Raw genomic sequence first — 25,142 nt, 5'->3', positions numbered from 1 at the left:
TACCAGAGAGATACAAGAGTGGATGGACGATATAAAAAGAGGCGAACTACGAATTACACAAAATGTGACATTGCAAGATAAAAGAGCTATCCACGCTTTAATGGAGGATAAAAGCTTGGTCATAAAACCTGCGTATAAGGAGGGCTCTATAGTGCTGATGGACAGAGTGAAATATGTGGGAGAATTATGTGCCAGTTGTCTGACACTAATACATATGAACTACTTAATGGTGACCCTGGGTTCTGGATTAAGGAGAAGATTGTGTAAAACTATAGGCCAGTATGTGACTTTAGGTGTCATTGATGATAAAATGCATACTTTTTTGATAAATCAGTCACCCATAACCCGGTGCTTTATGTACTTCCTAAAAGTACATAAAAACCCTGATTGATTCCCCCCGGACGCCCCATTGTGGCTTCAGTGGGATCTATCTTATCCCCTGTGGCCATCGTCCTTGAAAAAGTATTTACTCCTTTGGTAAGTGTACCCCAGTCTTTTCTATTAGAACACACACTTTCTCAGCATGATTGCAGGTTTGGATCGGTTCCTCCTGATAGCTTCCTGGGTAACGATAGATGTGGTAAGCTTATTTACCCTCATACAACCATCGATGAGGGTATTCAGGCCGTAAAGACACTATTTAGTAGTAGCAATTATACAGTGAATGAACAAGAATTAATTTTTGAAATTATTACATCTGGTTTTGTATGAGAATTATTTTATGTTTGAAGACAGCTATTTCCTACAGAAACAAGGGACCGCGAATGGGGTCGAATGTGGCCACGCCCTATGCAAATGCATTCATGTCATGTTTTGAGGACACATATGTGTATGATACCAAATTGTATAGGAGCAATGTCTTATTTGGAAAAAGTTTATCGCACGATATTTTTTGCATATGGGCAGGGCCACGCGAGACCCTCTTGTCCTTATCCTTTATTTGAATAATGCCTGTGATGGATTACAGTTCACATTGATCTATGATGATAGAATTATTAGTTACTTGGACACTAACGTGATTAAAGATCAGCAGGGCCACTCATCCACAGACCTTTATAGTAAAAGAAAACAGATAGAAATAGCATTCTCCATTTTACTAGTGCCCATCCACCATCTTTAAAAAAAAGCTGGCTATACCCAAATCCCAATATCAAACAGTGAAACGGATTGTCACTGATCCTGAAACACAAAAATAAGGTTGAACGAGTGATTGAGTGATTTGAGGAGAGGGGGTGGTACCCTCCGTCTATTTTGAAAGATACTAGAGCAGGACTTGGACAAACTAAGGGTCCTGATGGGGGAGACAAATCATTGAGAGTGACATTTGTACATGTGTACCATCCCCATAATACGGGTTTTGATAATAAATTCGGAAACATTGGCACTTATTGGAGAAGGCGTACCCACAGATAGAGGAGATTATAAATCCACCTCTAATATGTAACAAGAGGAATCACAGTTATAAGGATAGTTTGTTTCAATGCTGATCTCCTACTGCCCAGATCAGCACGGACCAAAGTGTGTTATCGACACAGCGGAAGGGAACATTTCCGTGTCTGCATTGTCTCCAGATGTTCTCACATAATTAAGGGGGCCGGTTTTTCATCATTCCCGTACAGGGCGTGCTGCATTTGCTGTGGAAGGTTTTTTTCAGGTGTGAATCCACAAACGTGATTTATCTCATAAAATCCCTAGTCGTTTGTTGTACATTGGTGAAACAATGACAGACAATTAGGGATCAGATTGGGAAGCCATAAATGCATCATAAGGACAAAAAATATGATGTGCCCGTTCCGCATCATTTTGTGTAAACATACCATTGCCCAATTAAGGTTTCAATTAAGGTTTCAGGTATTGGAACAAATTAAAAGACCAAGAAGAGGAGGAGACATCAAGAACTTTTACTACGTAGAGAGGCCCTACTGGATCACGTGTTGGACACACTACATTCCAGGGGTCTTAATAGGGATTATGAAATTATGCATGTTTGAGAATTAGTTTTTTTGCTTGACTTTTTATTTTCTGCTTGAATTTTATTGTATTTCTTTAGGACATCGACTCTTCATTGAAGGATCCTCAAGCTGATACAGTGGTATACAATATTTGTTTGATTGTGATTATTTATTTTCCTTTTTGTTTCGTTTTCGTTTGTTTATTTGATGACTACCTCGTTGATTTCCGCCCGTTCTGGGTGTTTGACGTCTTGAGAGGCGGTGCATTGAACATTTATATGTGACATACATTTGTATGAGGATTTACCTGTTGATAAAGGCATGTTTGCCGACACGCGTCCTAGTTGTAGGACACCAAACTAATATTGGAATAAATTATACCCTTCAAAGACACAGCTGCTGGATTTTGTATATAGACAGTTTAGCATTCAGCTTTATAGCTGAGTGGATAAAGGTCCTTGCCTCTAATGTACAGGTTGGGAGTTAAAATCCCAGCAGAAACTTTTCAGAATTAGATGCTAAATTACATTTAATTCACTGACTCGAGCATCGCACTCGAGCACACGCGGGCCCCGAGCAATGCTCGATCAACACTATCAGGGAACCACCAATGGGAATATCCTGGTGGCAGTCACTTTAAAGGGAACCTGTCACCTCTACTATGCTACCTTCACTGAGCGTTTCTAAATGTTCATTGTGTTACCCTAACTACATATAATTACACTTTTATTTCATTTGCAGACAAATTCAATAAGTATTATGCATTTTGTACTTCCCTGCCTTTTTTGCAAATTAACATAAAAGAATCATATCTTACTTGTGTCTTCAGATGAAGAGTCATATTTTCAAAACTCTGACTCATCTCAGGTTAATTTGCATTTGTATCAAATCGTTTTTTTACACAATTAAAAGCACACAGGGGCTATGAGGACTGGATATTGCAGATGTGCTAGCGGCCATCTAGCAACTCATGTCCTCAGCTCTATTCCAAAATCCCCGGAGACAGGTTCCCCTTTAAGGCCTCATACACACGGCCGTTGTACGACCGTTCTGTGCATTGGGGACCCGCAATTGCGGTCCCCAATGCATGAGGAACATCCGTGCAGCAGGCCGGACCCATTTATCTTGAATAGGTCAGATGGCATGTCCGCCACGCAAAAAATATCACATGTCATATATTTTTGCGGTGCGGAACCACGGAAAGAAACCACCACGGAAGCACTCCATAGTGCTTCTGGTGTTCCGTTCCGTGACTCCATCCGCATCTCCAGAGATGCGGACCCATTCAAGGGAATGGTCCGCATCGTGATGCGGGGTGCACACAGCCAGCGGCCGTGGATTGCCGACCCGCCGTTTGCAGGCCGCAATAGGGCCACGACCACCCAATGGGCCGTTGTATGAGGCCTTACCATCACGGCTCCTTATCAGTGCATGACCTCACAATGTCTGGAGAGAAGTTGTGTGCATCATGTTGTTTGCGCAGTGATATTTTGGCTTTGCCTCGCTCTCTGCCTCATTGAGCTGCTTGCCTATGGACGTCTGCATCTGTGAACGGTGGAGGATGGTGGAGAAGTACTATTCTGCTGTAGTGTACCACAGAATATGATATCCCTGTGTTATTTTATGGTGTTTAGTGTTGAGCGACTGGAAGCATCCAAAGTGGAATTTTATCCGAAGTTTATGAAAAATTTGATATCCACGAAAACTGAATTTCCCTCGCTCTTCATGGTACAAATAATTTTTTTTCTAAAATGGCTGCTTGCACATGCTATAAAGTTAAAGTAAGAATCCTGGGAATACGATATGACCATAATGCGTGCAGCAAGTCAATCTGCAGGTAGCCATCCCTGTGATGTCCCCAGCCCTATAAAAACCCTCATCCCATGCGGTCTCTGTAATTTCACTGTGAACTGTGCTTAGGGAAAGACATGGGAAGTGCTTATGCGCTAGGTATAGTTTTGCAGAAAACTTTTTAATTGCAGAATATTGGATAGGGAGAGTGCAGGGACAGTGCAGAGTGATTGTAGAGAGAGTTTTAGAGACTGTAGGGAGAGCATAGAGAGACAGCAGGGACAGTGCAGGTTGAGTGTAATCGCCGTGTGATCTTGTTGAAACTGCTGTCACATTCCCAAATTAATTTGTTAGTTTATACATAGAATTACCATGCCTAAGGATTAAAGGGCAGTGTGTAATAATTGCTGATTGCAACTTGTTGAACTGCTGCCAAATTCCCAGTTAATTTGTTCAGTTTATACATAGAATTACTGTGCCTCAGTATTAAAGGGGTTGTTTGAGTTATTTTTTTGTTCTTTGTATGTTTATAACTAATCTAATGTAAAGGCTTTACCATTTACTTACTGCATTGCCAGTTGCTGCTTTCTCAGATTTCACTGAGGGTCACATGACCTGTGATGTCCAGCCTCTCTCCCCTGCTCTGATGATGTCTCGTGCACAAGCCTGAGAGAGCAGTTATGTGTCTGTACATGAGACGTCACTGTGCTGGCCACGCCCCCTGCTTTGCCGTCTGCTGCTGCTGTCTGCCCTGTGTCTCTCTCCCTGGATTCTTCAGGAAAAACTTTAACCCCTTCAGCAGCAAAGATCAGGGCTGATGATGGCTTTACTGAGTAGCTGCAGGCAGTGAGGAGACAAATGCTGGGCACAGAAGCTGACAGACTAGAGGAGTTCTGGAGAGCATTGCACAAGAACAGGTACGGAGAAGATCCTGTATGTTTCAGCAGTGTCCTTGTACAGCTGGGACTTGTAGTCCTACACATACAACATGCTGCTGAGTATACAAACAGGCAGACATATCACTCAGCGCAGCACTTGTATTCACTACCTTTGCCAGAGCAGGGGGAGGGGCAGAGATTGTTGTTATTGTAGGTAAACAAAGGGCCAGAGAGAACCAGGGAAATTAGGAAATATATATATTTTTTGCCTAAAACTTGCTTAAGCTTAGTTATATACACTCACCTAAAGAATTATTAGGAACACCTGTTCTATTTCTCATTAATGCCTATTATCTAGTCAACCAATCACATGGCAGTTGCTTCAATGCATTTAGGGGTGTGGTCTGGTCAAGACAATCTCTGAACTCCAAATGAATGTCAGAATGGGAAAAGAAAGGTGATTTAAGCAATTTTGAGCGTGGCATGGTTGTTGGTGCCAGACGGGCCGGTCTGAGTATTTCACAATCTGCTCAGTTACTGGAATTTTCACGCACAACCATTTCTAGGGTTTACAAAGAATGGTGTGAAAGGGAAAAACATCCAGTATGCGGCAGTCCTGTGGGCAAAAATGCCTTGTGGATGCTAGAGGTCAGAGGAGAATGGGCCGACTGATTCAAGCTGATAGAAGAGCAACGTTGACTGAAATAACCACTCGTTACAACCGAGGTATGCAGCAAAGCATTTGTGAAGCCACAACCCGCACAAACTTGAGGCGAATGGGCTACACACACAGAAGACCCCACCGGGTACCACTCATCTCCACTACAAATAGGAAAAAGAGCTACAATTTGCACAAGCTCACCAAAATTGGGACTGTTGAAGACTGGAAAAAATGTTGCTGGTCTGATGAGTCTCAATTTTCTGTTGAGACATTCAAATGGTAGAGTCCGAAGTTGGCGTAAACAGAATGAGAACATGTATCCATCATGCCTTGTTACCACTGTGCAGGCTGGTGGTGGTGGTGTAATGGTGTGGGGGATGTTTTCTGGACACACTTTAGGCCCCTTAGTGCCAATTGGGCATCGTTTAAATGCCACGGGCTACCTGAGCATTGTTTCTGACCATGTCCATCCCTTCATGACCACCATGTACCCATCCTCTGATGGCTAATTCCAGCAGGATAATGCACCATGTAACAAAGCTCGAATCATTTCAAATTGGTTTTCTGAACTGACAATGAGTTCACTGTACTAAAATGGCCCCCCACAGTCACCAGATCTCAACCCAATAGAGCATCTTTGGGATGTGGTGGAACGGGAGCTTCGTGCCCTGGAAGTGCATCCCTCAAATCTCCATCAACTGCAAGATGCTATCCTATCAATATGGGCCAACATTTCTAAAGAATGCGATCAGCACCTTGTTGAATCAATGCCACGTAGAATTAAGGCAGTTCTGAAGGCAAAAGGGGGGTCCAACACAGTATTAGTATGGTGTTCCTAATAATTCTTTAGGTGAGTGTATTGCTGACCTTCAGATTTACAGTGCTATATATTTTTTTTTATACTCAGACAACCCCCTTTAATGGGCAGTCTACTATATCGCCGTGTGCATCTTGTTGAACTTCTGCCAAATTTTGCAGTTAATTTGTTAGTTTCTTACATAGAATTACTGTGCCTCAGTATTAAAGGGCAGTGTAATATATTGAAGTGTGCATCTTGTTGAACTGCTGCCACATTTGCAGTTCATTTGGTAGTTTATACATAGAATTACTGTGCCTCAGTATTAAAGGGATGTGTAATATATTGCAGTGTGCATCTTGTTGAACTGCTGCACATTTCCAGTTAATTTGTTAGTTTATATATATAAAAAAAATTGTGCGTCAGTGTTTAAAGGGCGGTCTTAATATATTGCCGTTGTTTATCTTGTTGAACTGTGCCACATTCTTACATTACTGTGCCACATTCTTACATTACAATTCTGTTACTTTACTGATACATTTGCTGTACACTATGGTCAACAGACAGTTGCCTGGGCCCACAAAAGAACGGGCAGTGGCAAAAATGTTGCTATAGTCAGCACAATTAGCAGCAGAAGTAGGGTTGGTGGTAGCAGCCGCAGCAACAGGCCAGAGCTGCCACTGTCATCCAGTGATCATGTTTTGACCAGCAATCCAGCTGTACTGGAATGGTTGACTCGCTTTTCAACATCATCTGCAGTGACAACAGAAACAACAGCCAGAATCGGTGGGTTCTCTACACCACACTTGAGTGGCATGGCCCAGGAAATGCATCTGTGCCCCTCACTATCCTGAATCTGCCCTCTTGCTTTTGCTGCTCCTTCTGATAGCCAAGTAATGATTGCCTTCAGCTCCTGCTCTGCTTTTCAGTGAAGATAAGCTTTGTGAGGGACAGTTGGCAATTACAGGCCAGCCCCACATGGAGGAGAGGTCCACTGCAAACTCCTTTCTTATTTTTTAAGAAAAACAAGCAGATAACCCAAGACAGATAAAACAAGTCTGTGTTGTAGCACTTCTGCGCCTAACTGGAACTTGCGGTACTATGGGATATCAATTATACTGCCCGCTATTTTGAAAGATGCCCGTTTGTTGACTTACAGTTCCTGGTAAGTCGTTGGATTCATACATATCCTAGCAGAGTACGGGGGAGTTATTACTCACGAATCTTGCAATACAATACTCCCTTCGCCTTTCTGTCGGTCTCGGCTCTGCTGTATGCCGGCTTAGTCCACGCATGGGAAACATTATGCTTTTAATGGCTAAATAGCTATGATGCCACATGCAATATGGGACGCCATGTATCGCTAATGGCTTGATCCCATGTAACAGTACCCTCATCCCTTTAAGGGGTAATAGATCGGAAGTGCGACCATACATTTTCAGGACAGCTACATCGGGGACTAACCAGCTCATATAGGATTTAGCACTAGCCCCGTGTCCCCTGATGAATCTGGGGCTATAAAAATAGAGGAAATGCGTAGGGACGCATATATCTATTTATCTGAGCACTTATGTTTAGGTTTCCTAGCCCTCTTTACTATTAGTGGTAAGGCTCTTACCCTTCTGCCTTTTCTGTAACATTATACACACACATGGACCAGACGGTGAGAAATCGGTGTGGTCACAGATGGTGGTATACAGCAGAATCCACACCTTTCATCTGTGGGGATGGGAACAACTGATTGGGTGTGAGATTCAAGCAAGGTCCTACCTGTACACGTTCTCTGGTAAGAAGGGTATACATTTATGAATGTTGATTACCCTTCTTAGGTATTAACACACTTTAATGGTAGGGAAATTGTTTGTGGTACTGGCCACTAATTGGTGGTGTCTATGAATTGAATTGTGGGCCTTTGAATTTTAAAGGGTGTAATATTAAAAATTACATTTTTACTACTGCCGTTTTTATTGTTTTGGGTATTGGAGAGCACATCGAGCAGTTAGGATAACACTGTTCGGGACTCCAGGTTGGGAGGATGATGATAGAATGTGTGAAAGCTAAGATGTCTGTGTGTCACACAGAGACGAGGCACAGCTGAAAGAAGTTGTCCGGACCCGAATGGAGATGACCTCACCTTGGAGGGATGGAAGTGAGAGGTATGCTGCTTTTGTATAGTCTTACATGTTTGATATGTCTATACAGCAAGTAAAATGTCTTTAGTGCTAGTGCGGGCGGGGAATGTAGACTGGAGGCATATACCATTGGGGCTTGGGTCTTTTGCGACCCCTAGCACTGCCCCTGGTATGAGGTGTTGTTGATTGTGGTTGTAGCATGCCCCAACCCTACGGTAGTGCCTGCAGTAGGACCAACATATATACATTAAAACAAAAAAACAAACAAAATACTCACTGTGTCCCGTTCCCCTACTACGTCATCACGTTGTCCATGACCCAGTGTAGGATGATTTCACTACAACCTCCGGCACCGTTTTACTGCCTCTTAGGCTTCAGGTCTAGTGACTTGAGGCCTATGAGGCTTAACGGCGAGCACGGGAGCCGAAGGCCCCAACGCCCTCACCGTAAACTGCCACCCCCGCAGAGACAGGTCCGCCACCTCTTGTGGTGAGATACTCATTTCGCCTCATAGCAGAAGTAGGCCTGGGTGCTGTGTCCCTCGTTTAAATGCAGCAGTGCACAATCTAAAAGGGAGACATGGGACCCATGTCCTCATGATTGGTGTAGGTCCAATTGGTCAGACCCCTATCACTTATGCTGTGGAAAGTTGATAAGTTGGCCTTCTGAGAAAAAAAAACTTGAGGTTGCTTGTTCTGTTAACAATAACTGGCACAAGCCCCTCCAGCTTAAAAAAATCCTGGAAACATTACCCTATGTTATCAAAAAAGAGAATATTGGAAAGAAAATTTGATTGTATTGTTCTTAATGACACAAATGCCTGTCTGTAAATGAGCCCTCTTACAAAAAAAAAAAAAAAATCCTTTACAGTGCCTGTTGCTATGGGCTACTGTTTGATACAAAAGCACATAGTTGAACTGTAATGTAACTGTTGCTAGAACATGTCAGCATTGCTATTCTGTTATGTTTATGCACACTATTATATCTCCCAGCACTTAAAGGAGTTGTCTGAGTTATATAATTATATGCCCATGTGCCTTATAACCTATCTAAAAACACTTTTGTAATGTACATTTTATTTCTATAGTATCGGGATTTTGCAAGGCAGATGCGGGTCATGTGATCTGCGACGTCATCCACCAGGCTCCCTGTGCTGATGTTTCGTGTACAGGCTTATCCCTGCCTGGGGGAGGGGCCTGGCTCTGTACACGAAACGTCAGAGCCTGGGTGCCCGCCCCCCTCTCCCTGTATCTGGCTGCCGGACGGCTCCTGTGAGGGATCGGGCATGTGTGATCCTTAACAGTGCCGGCAGGCCTGTGAAAACACCAGAGCCCTGACCCACTGGTGTGCCCTCCCCCCTCCCTCTGTGTCTGGATGCAGGAGGGCTCCTGCTACTAATGCAGGCAGCCGTGTGAAATCAAGATTCCATCAGATGCAGGTAATCGGTCCCAAAAGCCACCTCCCCCTCTCCCCAGACAACCACATACAAGTAAAGCCTTGCTCATGATATATATATACGTATATAGAAATATACTGATCTATATCTCTCTCTATATATATAGAGTGAGTCCAGACATCACCACCTTACTATCAAGAATCCCACAATGTCTATCTTCTATTAGTGATGAGCGGCAGGGGTCATATTCGAATTCGCGATATTTCACGAATATTTTGTAGAATATTCGTCAAAAATTTGCGATTTTTTTTTTACTCAAAAAATCGGAAAGGTAATGATTGTGTAATATGCAAATTTTCGGATTAGAATTTTTTTTAGTGCGAATTTTTCAATTTACAACTATTAGACAAAGAAGATTATAGCACTATATTAGCTAAATTGCTCTATATTCGATTTTTTTTATTCTCTATATTGCTATAACTTAGTTTTTTCGAATATTTGTAATATTCTAAAACAAGAATATTTAGCAATATAGCGAATATTCAAAAAAACTAATATAGAGCAAAATTCGCAAACACTACTACTCCTAAAGTCAAGTATATTGCAGCCTTCTTATTGGCCCACAAGCTAGAAGCAGTGAGCGATCATGTGTACTGATAAAAAAAAATAAAAAAATCAAATATTCTAAATTACGAATATATATGACTATATTTGAAATATTCGCGAATTTTCGAAGTACCTATATTCGCAATAAAAATTTGAAATTCAAATATTCGTGATCAACACTATCTTCTATATCATCCTTCTTCGCCTTTCGCTTTCTAAAACTTAACATGGATAAAACAGAATTCATCATCTTTCCCCCCATCTTGCTCACCCATCCCAGCAGACCTATCTATCACGATCAATGGCTGCACACTATCCCCGGTCAACTAAGTCCGCCGCCTTGGAGTGACCTTGGATTCTGCCCTTTCCTTCCGACCACACATCCAAGCCCTTTCCACCAAATGCTGCCTCCAACTCAAAAACATCTCCCGCATCCGCGCTTTCCTTAACTTTGAATCTGCGAAAATGCTTGTACATGCCCTCATCATCTCCCGCCTAGACTACTGCAACAGTCTCCTCTGTGGCCTTCCATCTAGCACTCTTGCACCCATCCAATCTATCCTCAACTCTGCTGCCCGACTAATTCACCTCTCACCCTATTACTCCTCTGCCTCTTACCTCTGCCAATCCCTTCACTGGCTCCCCATTGCCCAGCGAATTCACTTAAAAGTACTAACAAATACATACAAGGCCGTCCATAACCTGTCCCCTCCCTACATCTCAGAGCTACTTTCCCGATACACCCCCACACGCACTCTCCGATCCTCACAAGACCTCCTTCTCTCCTCTCCTCTTATCACCTCTTCCCACAATCACCTCCAAGATTTCTCCCGTGCATCCCCCATACTCTGGAACTCGCTACCCCAACATATCAGACTCTCACCTACAGTGGAATCCTTCAAAAGAAACCTGAAAACCCACCTCTTCAGACAAGCCTACAACCAATGACCCTGCTGCCTCTATACCGCCATGATCAACTTCACCCACACCTACTGTCTCCTTCTCCCATACCATGTAGATTGTAAGCCCTCACGGGCAGGGCTCTCTCTCCTTCTGTTTGTAACTCGTTTTGTTATGATTAGTGAAATTGTCTGTATTATGTATGTATACCTCTTCTCATATGTACAGCGCTATGGAATGAATGGCGCTTTAATAATAAATATAATAATAATATTATATTTACTGATCTATATCACTATATACATTTATATAGATGGCATATATATATAGTGATATAAATCAGTAAATATATATCTCCATATACATATATATATGGTGTATATATATATCATTTAATATATATATATATATATAATATATATATATACACACACACACATATACATACACACACACACACACACCATCTATATATATGTATATGGAGATTATATATTTATTGATCTATATCACTTTATACATATATATCTATATATACCATCTATATAAATGTACATAGTGATATAGATCGATAAATATATATCTCCATTTACATATATCCAAAAGATGGCAGGGCAGCACTCCTTTCACTTCAAGTGATGCAAATGATTCAGGTGCCAGTGTTCTCCCTGGGTCCTGGGGTCCAAACACAATCCAAATAAATGTAACGCAGCACTCCTTAGATAAAAAGTGAAAAAATTCAAAATTTATTCAACACATGTTGATACAGGCAATGTTTCAGCTCTCTCACAGAGCCATTATCAAGCCAAGTGAAACACTTAATAAAGTGACTGTGCATATATAGAAACACTTCAGGAAGTAATCAGTGCTAATTTCCTGTTTAATTCCATACTGGTGCATATAAAAACTCCCTACAAAACAATTCATTCTCTTGTGACAATTCATAGTGCAGCAACCATCGGATCCCCTCAGGTATAGTGTATCACATTTCCGTGATTGTCTTCAATTTCATAGTGCTTCATGTACTGTATACTCATGTTTTCCCAAATAGTGATAGTGATTAAAAAACACCCATGGCTTGCTCCAACATAATTCACACCTATAAGAAAACCGCAACACAGGAATCCATAAAATTCAGTTACCTTATGCTCTCACTGCACTATATCACAGATGGAGCGTTCCCCATCTCGGCATGTCTGTATATATATATATATATACACACACACACACACACCATCTACATATATGTATATGAAGATTATAATTTACTGATCTATATCACTTTATACATATATATCTATATATACCATCTATATAAATGTACATAGTGATATAGATCGGTAAATATATATCTCCATTTACATATATATAGATGGTATGTATATATATATAAAAATGTACACCATCTATATACAGTACAGACCAAAAGTTTGGACACACCTTCTCATTCAAAGAGTTTTCTTTATTTTCATGACTATGAAAATTGTAGATTCACACTGAAGGCATCAAAACTATGAATTAACACATGTGGAATTATATACATAACAAACAAGTGTGAAACAACTGAAAATATGTCATATTCTAGGTTCTTCAAAGTAGCCACCTTTTGCTTTGATTACTGCTTTGCACATTCTGGGCATTCACTTGATGAGCTTCAAGAGGTAGTCCCCTGAAATGGTTTTCACTTCACAGGTGTGCCCTGTCAGGTTTAATAAGTGGGATTTCTTGCCTTATAAATGGGGTTGGGACCATCAGTTGCGTTGAGGAGAAGTCAGGTGGATACACAGCTGATAGTCCTACTGAATAGACTGTTAGAATTTGTATTATGGCAAGAAAAAAGCAGCTAAGTAAAGAAAAACGAGTGGCCATCATTACTTTAAGAAATGAAGGTCGGTCAGTCAGCCAAAAAATTGGGAAAACTTTGAAAGTAAGGGCTATTTGACCATGAAGGAGAGTGATGGGGTGCTGCGCCAGATGACTCCGGCCTCCACAGTCACCAGACCTGAACCCAATCGAGATGGTTTGGGGTGAGCTGGACCGCAGAGTGAAGGCAAAAGGGCCAACAAGTGCTAAGCATCTCTGGGAACTCCTTCAAGACTGTTGGAAGACCATTTCAGGGGACTACCTCTTGAAGCTCATCAAGAGAATGCCAAGAGTGTGCAAAGCAGTAATTAAAGCAAAAGGTGGCTCCTTTGAAGAACCTAGAATATGACGTATTTTCAGTTGTTTCACACTTGTTTGTTATGTATATAATTCCACATGTGTTAATTCATAGTTTTGATGCCTTCATAGTCATGAAAATAAAGAAAACTCTTTGAATGAGAAGGTGTGTCCAAACTTTTGGTCTGTACTGTATATGTTTATGGAGATATATATTTACCGATTTATATCACTATATACATATATATCTATATATACCATCTATATAATGTATATAGGTCAGTAAATAAATATCTCTGAAAACATACATATAAATCATATATATATATATATACATATTATATTATATATATATATATATATATATATTTTTATTTTTATTTTAAAAAGATATGTTAGCCTACATGTTTTTTTGCTGGACTTGGATGGAAAAACATGGTACACTGCACTTTCCCATCCTGCAAAGTCCTCAAAAAAAAAATTTTTTTATTTTATTATTTTTACTCCATGGTACTGGATGTCACAGTATGGCATCTGTTGTGTATGTTGATCGTATGACAAAAACCCAGCCTTACGTGCACGATCCAGCACTTTTGTTATTTTCGTTATTCTGCTCCATTAGATGAGCAGAACAGAAATAAATAGCGCTGGTGTGAATGGGCCTAAGAGGTGGGTATTTATGCAGGGAACCATTACTTGTCAAACAGCAGGCAATCAAAGCCAGGTGATTAAGTCCAGTCCAGAATGGCAGATCTTACCTATACTTTATCACTTGGCTATAATAGTCTGTACTGCACCACATACATGTATGTGTATGTATGTATATGGTGCAGCCTGTGATGTATATGGTGCAGCGTGTGATGTATATGGTGCAGCGTGTGATGTATATGGTGCAGCGTGTGATGTGTGTGGTGCAGCGTGTGATGTGTATGGTGCAGCGTGTGATGTGTATGGTGCAGCGTGTGATGTGTATGGTGCAGCGTGTGATGTGTATGGTGCAGCGTGTGATGTGTATGGTGCAGCGTGTGATGTGTATGGTGCAGCGTGTGATGTGTATGGTGCAGCGTGTGATGTTTATGGTGCAGCGTGTCGTGTATGGTGCAGCGTGTGATGATGGTGCAGCGTGTGATGTGTATGGTGCAGCGTGTGATGTGTGTGGTGCAGCGTGTGATGTGTGTGGTGCAGCTTGTGATGTGTGTGGTGCAGCTTGTGATGTGTGTGGTGCAGCTTGTGATGTGTATGATGCAGCTTGTGATATGCATGGTGCAGCGTGTGATGTATGTAGTGCAGGGTGTAATGTATATGTGTAATGTTTGTATTGCAGTATGTAATGGGTACGTGTGTCACGTATATATGTGTGTGATGTATGTATTGCAGATCTAGGAGATTATCATGTGACTGTGTTTGTATGCTAGGTTAGGTTGTGCAGAGCAGGGGTCGGGGAAGGGCAGATTATTCACACCCACAAATATTCATGAGGGAGAGCTCAGTCATTGTTATCACATGCCCCACAGCTTTGCTGCAGCATGTAAACAAAGCAAGAATAACAAAATTATGCAAAGTGTATATTATTTTTCAAGAAATCAAGCTTAACTAATGTATATGTAAGCCCTGATGAGTTTTATAATATTTTTTTTCCATTACTCGGATAACCCCTTTAACGTGCAAAGATGATGATGATATGCCATTCTGTTATGGTATGTGAGATGTCATGCACTGCGCTCTTAGGCTGCTGCCCTCTAAGTACAGAGACCATGGTGGGAATGTATGCTTATGACATCATAGGAAGATCATGACAGGCAAGATCTTGTTTAGTGCTCTTATTAAGAGAAACAAAATGAGAGTATTGCAGGTTTGATACTTTTTATTTTATTTTTTTATTTTTTATTAATTCAATAAAAAATTTACATACAATACTATAAATTGTAGGGCTTAGAGATCAAACAGAGGCCGTACAAGAACAAAGGGGAGAGTAGATGTTTCATCAAATTGATAAAAGTCATACAGTATTAAGACATTACAATTAATGTTAAGTAACAGTTCTATTTAAAATTGCTATATATGTCCCAATCTTTCCAACTGTTCTTAAACTTAGGATGAGTTCTATTTTCCCAGGCAGCAATTTCTTCAAACCGGTAAATTGTGTCGACTTTACTGACCCATCGATCGTCTGAGGGAATGTCGGATGATAGCCAACATTGCGGTACCAGGAGGCGTGCTGCCATTATTAGTTTGTTAAATAGGGCAGGAATCCTAAAGGGTGTATCGAATGAGTGATAACCCAGGAGGGCTAATTGAGGAGACAACGGGACTGTTAAATTACAGATTTTGTTACTCCTCGAGAATATATTTTCCCACCAATTGTGGATAGATGGACAAGTCCACCAGATGTGATAGAAGGTTCCCCTTTCTTGACCGCAGCGCCAACAGACATCCGAGTTCCCTTCTCCATATCTACAAGTTGTTTCCGGTGTCTTATACCACCTTGTTAAGACCTTTTAATGTCTAACAAAAATAAAAGTAATGATGTCACATAGCGAGCTTTCGAGACATCACCAGTTGCTTCATCATATATACTACAAGAATATATGAAGAAACAGTAATATATATACACAATAAGAACAGAGACATTGGGGAATGAATGGACATTTAAAAAATAACAGAACAACATATCAAAGATCTTGAGAATGAGTCCTTAATTATCTTACAGATAAGGGGTGGGAAAGTTTTATGGTCTCAGAATTGATGTTATCTCAGAGACCTGGTGCCCCGACTATGTCTATAGAAGATTTTTTAGATCTTGTAGTGTGTCATAAATCCTTGGGACAAATTTAGTCCAGTATTCAAAGGGTCAAGCAGTGTTATAAATTTGTATTCCCAAATTCTTCTAACTCTTTGGGATTTGAAGTTACATTTTAATATGAGAACTTTCATGTGTTCTTCATTGTGTACTGGGCTACAGAAATGCTTAGCCACAGGAAAGTGTAGCTTCATCTCTTTAATTGTGTGGCGGTAGGAGCTCATTCTTATATTGAGTTTCTGTCCTGTTTCTCCAACATAGAGGCCTCCAACAGGAGTTTAGTGCAGAGAATCAGATAAACAACATTAGATGTAGAACATGTAAATGTCCAAGGGATCTTATAGTCCTGCTGTGTGTTGGGGATCCGGATCTTATCTGTTGTCATTATATGGGAACAGGTTTTGCATCTTCTTATATTATTTATATGAAAATGAAGGGAGACACAACTCAGAAATATTTGAAAGAGTTACAAAAGGTCATCGGGGTCTTCCTGCAGGATCCACGCAACTTTTAGACTTGGTACATGAGAATCCCAGGATCTGAGTATTCTACATGCCTCCCAAAGTGCACAAAGCAGGGAATCCAGGGAGGCTGATCATTTCAGGTGTGGGAACCCTCACTGAAAAAATCTCAGATTGGATAGAGGGAATCCTCAAACCATTAGTGAGGAACACAACAAGTTAGCTACAGGACACCACTGACTTATTGAACAAACTGTCAACCATAGGTCTCCTCCCTAAAGGCACAATCTTGGCCACCATGGTTGTGGAATCCTTGTATTCGAATATCCCACACGATAATAGATTAACTGCTTGCTGTGTATACCTGGAGGCGAATGGGATCGTCTCAGAGTCTGTACTACAACTGACCCAATTCATCCTCACCCATAATCATTTCTCTTTTGACAAGGAGATATATTTACAGTGCACTGGGAACGCCATGGGCAGTAAAATGGCATCGCAATATGCAAATCTCTTCATGGCTAAACTGGAAAATGACTTTTTGCTATCATGCACCCAAAAAACCCTTGGCCTACTTCCGTTTCATTGATGACATCGTAATAATCTGGACCAACTCTTAACATGAACTGATAAAATTTCATGAACAATTAAAAAAATTCCATCCCACCATAAACCGGCCCCATAACGATTCACACACAGAAGTCAGCTTTCTGGACACCACCATAAAACTTCAAGACGGCTCAATACAGACATCCCTGTATTGAAAACCTATTGATCGGCCTACATACCTCAAATGGCACAGCCTTCACTCCAAACATATTAAAAAGTCTATCATCTATTGTCAAGCCATCAGATATAACCGAATCTGTTCCAGCCTATTAGATGAGCATTTACAACATCTGAAAAGGACATTTTTACACCAGGGCAATTATCCTGCTTCAATTGAAGATCAGATCACAAGAGCCATCAAGATCCCCAGAAGTCAACTGCTCCAATCTAATGAATGAAAAAAACAGAACCAGCGCGTACCTCTGGTTGTGACCTACAACCCACAGCTAGAGGTATTGAGTAAAACTGCCAAAAAATTACATCTTGTCCTACATAAGGAAGATCGACTAAAAACAATCTTCCCAGATCCACCCTTGCTAGCTTACCGACAACCTCCCAATCTAAGGAATATTCTGATCAGATCAAGTTCAAGGCCATGTACCACAGAAAAAGGAACACATCCCTGTAATATAAGAAAATGCAAAACCTGTTCCTATATAATGATAACAGATAAGATCCGGATCCCCAACACACAGCAGGATTATAAGATCCCTTGGACATCCACATGTTTTACATCTAATGTTGTTTATCTGATTCTCTGCACTAAACTCCTGTTGGAGGCCTCTACGTTGGAGAAACAGGACAGAAACTTAATTCAAGGATGAGGACCTACCGCCACACAATTAAAGAGAAGAAGCTACACTTTCCTGTTTGCTAAGCATTTCTGTAGCCCAGTACACAATGAAGAACACATGAAAGTTATCATATTAAAAGGTAACTTCAAATCCCAAAGAGCTAGAAGAATTTGGGTATACAAATTTATAACACTGCTTGACACTTTGAATACTGGACTGAATTTGTCCCCGGCATTTATGACACACTACAAGATCTAAAGAATCTTCTATAGACATACCCTAATTTTCGCCCTATAAGACGCACTCCCCCCCCCCCCCAAAAGTGGGGGAAAATAGCACTGCGTCTTATGGAGCGAATGCTGCAATTTTACACTGATACATTGCTGCTGCACAGCGCGGCCGGCGTGTATATCAGCGGCAGGGAGGAGGGACTGGGGGCCGGCATCTTGTTTTGTAATAGCAGTGGTGCCGTCACTGTATTCTACTACACCGGGCCTCGGTCACTGTAGTAATCATATAGGCAATGTTAAACTGTAAATTCATTCATCCAGGCTGTAGTACGGTACTTACTACTAACTTCCATAGCTGGCAGTAGGCTGGGCAAGCGGGCGGGAGCCGGCAGCGTAACTCACTACGTCACACGCCTGCTCTGCCCACTTTATAAATTAAGCAGGCGGCGCAAGGGGTGCCCTGATCTGGGATCCCTATAAGGCCCTACCGGAAAGGGACCCGGAGGCTATGGGATAGTGACCTGATCAGGTGGTGGTACAAGGGTATGTTATTACTTGGCCATGATATGTTCATATGTCCCTAAGGGACACGGACTCTGTGTTAGGAGGTCACTAGGGTTATAGTAGGTCAAGTAGGGGACAATAGGGTGAATTTCTCCTCTTTGAGGCCTCCCCTCTCTGATGACCGTTTATTTTATCTTGACAAGGCTACAGTGAAACCGGGTACCGAACTCAAAATCCAAATTACGATCCTCGTCATTAACTGTGAACAGTCTCGACTGGCTACCGAACCTGGTAAGACTATTCCTTTATTTCTCTAAGACGCACCATCAGACCCAAAGAGAGTCCTTGTGATTTGGGCATAAGGATCCAAACCTGTTGATTTTTTGTTGTGTACGGTTTGGGGTTCTGTGAGTTTCGCCTCCCCCTTCCCCCATTTTGTGTTTGTGTACTTTTGTCTGTAGGGGCATGTTCTCTGACTTTTGGATCTTTTATCCAGTGGTATCAAAAGCTAAGTTTTAAATACGTTACTGCCCCTCCATTGATTCTCTCCCATTTATCCCTTGCTAAATGCTTTTCTCTTTGAAACTTCTGTTGAAGCCATCTAGAGCAGAGCAGCTCACTGAAGGATCAGATTACACATATCTATACAAGTCTAGGGAGAGTGTGCAGGAACTCAGAGACAGGCACAGCAAGAGAGACTGCTTAGACAGTTTCTTTCTCAGGCCAAGTGCTAAATTCACATCTATGTAGGTCAGTACCTCTCTGTAATATATTCTATAATCTTAGGGCTGCTTCTGGGTGAGTGTGAGAAAGTTAGGATCCATGTCGTCTGCATAGTAATACAATTATGTCACAAGGGCCGGCAATCCCCTTTTATACAGGCTTGATTTAAGAGTGTTAACAGACGTGATTTGACTTTTCTGATCCATGTAGTTGTGGAGGGAGTGCGGTTGGCTCACTGGTAGTACTCACATAATCACCTTGATTTAATAATATGTCAAATTTTGCTTACTACCTTAAGCCCTAAGTAATATAGTAGAATCATAAGTGGTGATGCTACAGTAAATATACACTGATTTTAATTATAGTAAAAATAGCACACCCATTATATTAAGTCTATATTTATGTGTGCAGTTTCATAAGACCGTTTACAGTATGAGAGACTAATTTATACCCTGGTTGCCTTTTCCCCAACCATCAAAGCTATTTTATGCTCTAACCAACAGGTTACTAAGAGATGCTTCACAATGCACTTGCTTGGATACAATCTTATTTTGCAGACTAGAGTATGTGATTTCATGTAAATTCTTCATCTGGACAATAAGCAAGTAAAATTAATATTAAAATGAATGTTTGCAGTTATTTGTGCATTCATTTTGATTATTGTTCTATATAAACTATAAATTAATGGGTTGGATTGTCCAAAACATTTAGCTTTACAACCCCTTTAGGGCATATAAACATCACAGAATGTTCCCCCATGACACCCTTTTATGAGCCAGAGCAACAAACCATAAACAACAAGCAGCTCATTTAAACCCATTTCATTGGCCACTTGTAAGAATAAATTTTCCCTGTAGTGGTCAGTGCAATGGGAATGAGCAGCTGGTGGAATAAGGAGCTCAGCTCATTGCTGTAGGTCTCAAATCAACCATTTCAAGACTGGGCCATTTTCAGCTCTTCCTTACCATACATATTTTTTTTTTTTTATTTTATTAATACTTGCGTCTTTTAAAAGCCATAACTTTCTTCCATTTGATTATACAAATAATGTTGTGCCTTTTTATCTGTAGTACACGTGGCTTTGTCTTTATGTTATTTTTATATTTTTGTTTTTATTTTTATCCCCAGGAAAACATAAAAAAAATTAAAAATTGTCTATATGTCTATGTCAGTAGCACAACGTGCAATTAAAATAGTTTTTTAAATTGTGTTTCCTTTCCATAAAGGACATATTGATATATGTATAAAGGTTCTGGTTACCAGGGGTGGGGCTATCAGCTGCGATGTGTTGTGGCATTTTTATTTTTTTATATTGTCTTTATTTTTATTTAACACTTTGTACCCCCATAAAGTCATATAGGACCTTTTGAGGACATTTAACATTACAACTTTCTGGCACGTCATATCCAGGGAGAAAAAACAGCTCACCTTGTTGCTGGCTGTGACGCTCTCATCTGCGATTGGACTGCGCTACAGCCAGGGAGAAGGGGATGCTCATTGAGAAAACCAAATGTATGCTTCTTCCTGTACCGATGGCCTAAATTAACATATCAGGTGCCAAAAACAGCAGGGGACACAGTGGTTGTACGCAGGGGTATTTTAGAAAAAAAAAGTGCTTTAATTTGTATGGGCAGCCCTATTTGGTAAGCATACCAGTTTGCAACACATAATCCCATGAAAGGTCCTCTTTAAAGTCTATAAGTTTGTGAAAACCATGGACACAAGACGGATGCCATCTGTGTTTAGTCAATGGTTTTCACAGACCACTGGTGAGAAGATGCGCTGAAAATATAGATGACAAACGGAGAACCAAAGAATGGACACAAGGACCAAACACAGATTAATCATATACTGTACATCTTCACAAATAGCCATGAAGACTTCTGTCAGCCGCTTCTCATCTCTGTTTGCCACACAGAAATCTTCGGTTCCTCACTTTTCTATCATACTCCTCCTCCTCCTGGTGCCCCAACAGAATTATCCTGCTGTTACTCCTAGTGTTGATCGAGCGCCAAAGTGCTCGGGTGCTCGGGTCGAACACCTCGGGATGCTACCGAGCACCCAAGCACAATGGAAGTCATTGGGGGAACCCGACCATTAAACCAGGCACCCCCTGCTCTGAAGAGGGGAGGGTGTCTGGTTCACATTAAAAAGGTAAGAAATTGATGGAAACACCACCAAATTGGTTCGGGAACAGCATGGGGAGGATGTCTGGATGCATCTTGGACTCCCAGGTCGCTGCTGGGAACGATGTTGTCCGAGTAGTATGCCACTTTTACAGGCTGACAATAATACGCACAAAACCGAAGATAAAATCGATTTTAGAGGAAAAATTATTGGTAAACATTCTTTCCTGTATATTTACTTGTATATAAAGTGCAAGTGCTGCCAATAATTACAAGGAAGACGTACTCTGATACAATCTGTATATCACATAATGGAGGGCCTCACTCACATTGGGATACAATTGTTCAGGTAGTGGGACTCCTACACTCCTAAAGCGTATGCACTAAGTGAAAGGGCTTCCAAAAATTAGAAAAAAATCTCTTTATTAAAATAAACGAGAAATTATACACCCTTGAAAAATTATGATTGATGGCCTGCTGGTGACCCTCAAAAACATTAGGAGCAAGGGCCTGCTGGTGACCCTCTAAAACATTATGGGTGAGGGCCTGCTGCTGAGATGACCATCTAAAACAATAGGGGTGAGTGTCTGCTGCAGAGCTGACTCTAATAAACATTAGGGGCAAGTGCCTGCTGCTGATCTGAGCATCAAAAAAATTATGGGCGAGTGCCTGCTGCTGAGCTGACCATTTAAAAAATTATGAGTGAGTGCCTGCTGCTTAGCTAACCATTGAAAAAAATTAAGGGCGAGGGCCTGCTGGTGAGCTGACCCTGTAAAACATTATGGTTGAGGGCCTGCTGGTGAGCTGACCCTGTAAAACAATATGGTTGAGGGCCTGCTGGTGAGCTGACCCTGTAAAACATTATGGTTGAAGGCCTGCTGGTGAGCTGACCCTCTAAAAGATTGTAGGTAAGGGCCTGCTGGTAAGATGACCCTAGAAAACATTATGGTTGATGGCTTGCTGGTGAGCTGACCCCCTAAAACATTGTAGGTGAGGGCTTGCTGGTGAGCTGACCCTCTAATAGATTGTAGGTAAGGGCCTGCTAGTGAGCTGACCCTCTAAAACATTACATGCGAGGGCCTGCAGGTGAGCTGACCCTCTAAAATATTTTAGGTGAGGGCCTGCTGGTGAGCTGACCCTCTAAAACATTGTAGGTGAGGGCTTGCTGGTGAGCTGACCCTTTAATAGATTGTAGGCAGTGCTTGAAGTGGGCCGGAACGCGGCGGTACTCAGTACCGCCACTTCCAAAAATTGCCCTGGAGAGTACCAGCACCTCTCCGTGCGCCCAGTACGTGGGTTTCCGGTACCGGAGCGCAGCGGAGAGCTGGCAGTATCTCCTCCCTAATGTCGTTGGCTGGGCAGCTAGTGGAGGGGGGCGGGTCGTTGCAGAGTACGGCTCAGGCTGGCGCAGGCAGGGAGTTGACCTCACGTTAGGTGACGTCAACTCCTTCCCGCTCGCCTGTGACTGAGGAGCGATCAGTGCGGCGACCAGTGACTGGTCCTCCTTGGAGTCAGGAGTCGGACGGTGCAGCAAAGAACATCGACTTTGCTTTGGAATCCAACTTCTGAAGAGTACTGGTGAGTGACAGGCACCCCCCCTCCCCCCACACACATTAGTTCCTCTCTGTACCAGTACCCCCCCCCCCCCTGGCAGGGGGGTACTGGTACAGAGAGGAATTAATGTGTGTGATGAGGGGGGGGGGGGTCTGATGTGCAGGGGGGTACTGGTACAGAGAGGAACGAATGTGCGGTGGTGGGGGGGGGGGTACTGGTACATAGAGGAACTAATATATGTGTCTGATGGGTGGGTCTGATGTGTAGGGGCCCCTGCACATCAGACCCCCCCATCACACACATATATATTAGTTCCTCTATGTACCAGGACCCCCCCCCCACCACCGCACATTCGTTCCTCTCTGTACCAGTACCCCCCTGCACATCAGACCCCCCCCCCTCATCACACACATTAGTTCCTCTCTTTACCAGTACCCCCCCCCCCCCACCACCACACATTCGTGCCTCTCTGTACCAGTACCCCTCTGCACATCAGACCCCCATCACACACATATATTAGTTCCTCTATGTACCAGCACCCCCCCCCCCCCCACCACCGCACATTCGTTCCTCTCTGAACCAGTACCCCCCTGCACATCAGACCCCCCCCTCATCACACACACACACACATTAATTCCTCTCTGTACCAGTACCCCACCCCAGGGGGGTACTGGTACAGAGAGGAATTAATGTGTGTGTGTGTGATGAGTGGGGGGGGGTCTGATGTGCAGGGGGGTACTGGTACAGAGAGGAACGAATGTGCGGTGGTGGGGGGGGTACTGTACTGGTACATAGAGGAACTAATATATGTGTGTGATGGGGGGTCTGATGTGCAGGGGGGGGGAGCACCGGCGCCTAATACCGGCACCTCTTTTGGCCCACTTAAAGCACTGATTGTAGGTAAGGGCCTGCTGGTGAGCTGACCCTGTAAAACATTATGGTTGAGGGCCTATGGGTGAGCTGACCCTCAAAAACATTATATGTGAGGGCATGCAGTTGAGCTGACCCTCTAAAATATTTTAGGTGAGGGTCTGCTGGTGAGCTGACCCTCTAAAAGATTGCAGGTGAGAGCCTGCTGGTGAGCTGACCCTATAAAAGATTGTAGGTGAGGGCCTGCTGGTGAGCTGACTCTCGAAATCAATATATGTGAGGGCCTGCAGGTGAGCTGACCCTCTAACAGATTGTAGGTGAGGGCCTGCTGGTGAGCTGACCCTCTAAAACATTATCTATGAGGGCCTGCAGGTGAGCTGACCCTCTAAAACATTATATGCGAGGGCCTGCAGGAGAGCTGACCCCCTAAAAGATTGTAGGTGAGGGCCTGCTGGTGAGCTGACCCTCTAAAACATTATCTGTGAGGGCCTGCAAGTGAGCTGACCCTGTAAAAGATTGTAGGTGAGGGCCTGCTGGTGAGCTGACCCTGTAAAATATTATGGTTGAGGGCCTGCTGGTGAGCTGACCCTCTAAAAGATTGTAGGTGAGGGCCTGCTGGTGAGCTGACCCTGTAAAACATTATCTGTGAGGGCCTGCAGGTGTGCTGACTCTCTAAAACATTGTAGGTGAGGCCTGCTGGTGAGCTGAACCCTCTTAAAACTTATCATGCAAGGGCCTGCAGGTGAGCTGGCCCTCTAAAAGATTGTAGGTGAGGGCCTGCTGGTGAACTGATAGTGATGCTGATAATGGAGTTATCGCCGCTCACCATCTGTGTTGATTACTCAAAGTTTCTTAAAACCTCACAGAGGTCAGATATCCATGCCCACTCCTCGCTTGTGAAGAGAGGAAGCTGACTGGAAAGGCGACGACCATATTGCAGCTGCCCTCTGTGCTCACAAAGCCTGGACAACATGTGGAACATGGAGTTTCAGCGCGTGCTCACTTCGCACAACAGTCAGTGAGTGGCAATTTTAAGCGCTGTGCAGTGTTGCCCAGACTGGCGGAAGCTGTCGATGACTTGCGGAAATAGGCACACACATGGCGCACCTTGACCAGTAGCTCAGGCAAATTGGTGTGTTTTAAGAAACCACTGAAACCACTAGGTTGAAGATGTGGGCTAGGCATGGGATGTGTGTGAG

This window comes from Bufo bufo, chromosome 2 (genome assembly GCF_905171765.1).
Source record: "Bufo bufo chromosome 2, aBufBuf1.1, whole genome shotgun sequence".
In the NCBI taxonomy this organism is placed as follows: domain Eukaryota; kingdom Metazoa; phylum Chordata; class Amphibia; order Anura; family Bufonidae; genus Bufo; species Bufo bufo.
This window is presented reverse-complemented; position numbering follows the sequence as displayed.